Source organism: Balaenoptera ricei, chromosome 15, assembly GCF_028023285.1.
Source record: "Balaenoptera ricei isolate mBalRic1 chromosome 15, mBalRic1.hap2, whole genome shotgun sequence".
Lineage (NCBI taxonomy): Eukaryota > Metazoa > Chordata > Mammalia > Artiodactyla > Balaenopteridae > Balaenoptera > Balaenoptera ricei.
The window spans coordinates 12,936,536-12,940,153 of NC_082653.1; the positions used below are offsets into that span (position 1 = coordinate 12,936,536).

Genomic DNA, 3,618 nt, shown 5'->3' on the forward strand with positions numbered 1-3,618 from the left:
CTTCCATTTCACATTGTTGTACAGTATCCACTTTTCATCACCCGTCACCATTTGTTTTAAAAAAGGAACATTTTCAGGACTTTCCTGGTGGTCCAGTGGTTAAGACTTCACCTTCCAGTGCAAGGGGTGCCGGTTGCATCCCTGGTTGGGGAGCTAAGATCCCACATGCCTTGCAGCAAAACATAGAACAGAAGCAATATGGTAACAAATTCAATAAAGACTTTAAAAATGGCCCACATCAAAAAAATCTTTAAAAAAAAAGATGTGAAAGAACTTTATAAAAAATAAAAATAAAAATGAAACATTTTTGTTACGTTTAAGTAGAGAATCACATGTGGAAATATGATCAAGAAGGTTTTTTGCACTTATCTTATGTGGAACCAAACAACAAAGCGATTTCATATATCCAAGCTGGTGCAAATGTTTTTCTACGCTTGATTTGGATATTTTGCGTATGTCGACGATCTCCCACGTGGTATAACATTGATTGCTCTCAGTTAATGTCTTGATTTGATTGCTATCAACTTCAACTGGTCTACCAGACCATGGGGCATCGTCCAGAGAGAAATCTCCAGCACGAAACTTTGAAACCCACTTCTGACATGTCTGATCAGTCACAGCAACTTCTCCATACACTGCACAAATCTTTTTTTTTTGCGTTTCAGTTGCGTTTTTACCTTTCTTGAAATAATAAATCATAATATGCCGAAAATGTTGCTTTTTTCTTCCATCTTCAATATTAAAATGTTACACAAAAATTCACCAGTTTTGATAAGTTTTCTTTTTAATGCACGCTGATGTGACAGCTGTCAAAATACAGTCTAACAAAATCATTTCAGATGAAGTTAAAGACAACTAAGCGCTACTAGAGCCATCTTACGGAAAAAAACGAGTGAACATATTGGCCAACCCAATATATGGGAGAAGGTGTCCGTGTGTAACCCTATTACAGAGGTATGCAGGATTGGAACCAATTATTGGATAAATCACAGAACCGCTCCCTCCCCCCACCTTAGTGTACCTTTAATTAGGTAACCCAAATAACCTCATAACTGACCCACTTCAGTGCTGACATCCCGGATGGTTCTCATTGCACTGAGGCAGTAGGTTCTCCCAGACAGCAACGCCTGAGACATCCGTTAAGGAGAATCCAACCTGGGAAGTGACTGCCATATTGGAATTTTAGGGCTCATCTGGGTTCAGGTGTTTCTGGCTAGTTGAGTTTCTAGAGTTAAGATTTTAAGTGATTACTCAAGAATGACTCAATAGAGTTAAAATTATAATCAGATTTCCTAAGGAGTCAAATTAAAATACGAAGTGAATATTTTGTCATAAAAATGTTTATGCCTAATAACCGTTTTTTTTCAACCAGTGTTTCTTTATGGATATTACTTATCCACTGTGACTTGGGAGATAACTTTAAGTATTATTTGGATAGGTTTTTTTAAAGATATGTATTTATCCTTACAGTTACCTTCAATTTATAGCAAGGGATGGTCGGTTTTCCTTTTAGAGGTGTGACATCAAGTCTTCTGTGTTTTTGTTTTTTTTTTTAAATTAATTTATTTATTTATTTTTGGCTGTGTTGGGTCTTCGTTGCTGTGCGAGGGCTTTCTCTAGTTGCGGCGAGCGGGGGCCGCTCTTCATCGCGGTGCGCGGGCCTCTCACAATCACGGCCTCTCTTGTTGCGGAGCACAGGCTCCAGATGCGCAAGCTCAGTAGTGGTGGCTCACGGGCCTAGTTGCTCCGCGGCATGTGTGATCTTCCCGGACCAGGGCTTGATACCGTGTCCCCTGCATTGGCAGGCAGATTCTCAACCACTGCGCCACCAGGGAAGCCCAAGTTTTCTGTTTGAATACATTTATTTATGCAAAAAAAGTGAGTCAAAAGAAATAAGCAAATCATAGTGTAAGTGGGATGTGGATAAGCCAACAAGTCTGAGGAAGTTTTGGAAACTCCTTCCTAACTCTCTACAAATGCAGCGTGGATTTAGACGACAAATACCCCCTCACCATGATACTGGTTATTGCTTTGTTTCTAGAAGCAGCCACACGATTCAAGCAGTTCCTTCTGTCCTCTTGGTCTTGCTCCATCATCCTCTTTACGGGTCTCCATGGTGACCATAAGAGTCCCTCAGACCATGCCATCGCTTTGTCCTAGGTCCTCTCTGGCAGCTAAGTGCTGGGCCATGTTCTCAGCACTGGAGATTCAGTCATGTGTCTGCTTCCAACAGCTGCACCCCCTTCTTTCTGGCTAACAGAATCCAAGGTTGCTAGATAAAATTCGGGGCCATGCGGTATTTGGTACCTACTTCGAGGAAAACTATGCATTGTTTAACTGGGTGGGCATCCTGTACTTTTATTTACTAATTCTGGCTGCCCAAACAGAGCCCCTTCCGACGTGACCACGTAGGCAGTGGATTGTTAATGGTCTGTACTCTGGAGTCAGTGTTCTGAGTTCAAGGCGAGGCAATACGACCCACCAGCTGGTCACACGGGTGCTCTGAGCTTCAGTTTTCTCCTGTTTGTGCTTGAAGTAGAAGATACTAGTATCTTCCTTGGAGGGTGTTGGAAGGAATAAGTGGGTTGATACCTCATATGCCCTTAGAAGAGTTTCTGGACACAGAGTCAATGCCCAGAATGATGTTGGGTTTTTTGGTCGGGGAACATGTTCTTTTCCTAAATTGAAGTATAGTTGATTTACAACATTGTGTTATTTTCAGGTGTACAGCAAAGTGATTCAGTTATATATACATATATTCTTTTTCAGATTCTTTTCCCTTATAGATTATTATAAGATACTGAGAGTAGTTCCCTGTGCTATACAGTAGGTCCTTGTTGGTTCTCTATTTTATAGATATATATATATAGTGTGTGTATGTGTTAATCCCAAACTCCTAATTTATCCCTCCCCCTAACATGATGTTGTTGGTTCAGGTTTCCTGATGTAGAGACCAGGCAGCATCCGCTCAACCTACAGTGCCATTTGGTGGCTCTATGAGAACCCAATCAGCATGGGGACACTCTGTCCTGTGCCTCACCTGTCCACCTGGTGAGCTTTGGGAGTCTTTGTGTCCTGGGTGCCCTCATACTACTGCTAACTTGTGACATAACCAATTTTTTTCTTGGCCGTGCTGTGAGGCTTGCAGGATCTTAGTTCCCCGACCAGGGATTGAACCCGGGCCTCAGCAGTGAAAATGCTGAGTCCTAACCACTGGACCACCAGGGAATTCCCTCACATACTCATTTTAAAAATAGTTTCTCCTAAGTAAGATCAAGTAAATCAATCAGAGGCTTTCTTTCAAATGACTTCTAGATCATTGAAGATTTTTTAAGCGTGCTTAAACTGTTCTATTGAGCTAAAAATTTGCAGGTTACCTCTTTTAGGAAAGGGAGGGAAAGCAGAGGCTGAGAATAGCCCTGAGTAAATGGTGAATACTTTGAAATAAACCAGCTCTGTGTTTGACCTCCAGTTTTGAACTGTACGTGTTCAACGTAGATGGGGGTAAAGTGAATCAACAGCAGAGAAAGCAAATTCTAACTCCCGGGGGATTTCTTTGTAAGGGGGCCACTCAGATGTGGTGCAGCTTGAGTCAAACCAGACCCTGCTGCATGGTGA

The 3,618-nt window shown here is 41.8% G+C and overlaps 1 non-coding gene across 1 annotated transcript; it reads right to left on the minus strand.

Moving 5' to 3' along the window:
* Positions 1 to 3,156: 3,156 nt before the first annotated feature.
* Positions 3,157 to 3,228, minus strand: TRNAE-UUC (transfer RNA glutamic acid (anticodon UUC)). The gene has a single exon. It is a non-coding gene; the product is annotated as a tRNA-Glu (tRNA).
* Positions 3,229 to 3,618: the final 390 nt, after the last annotated feature.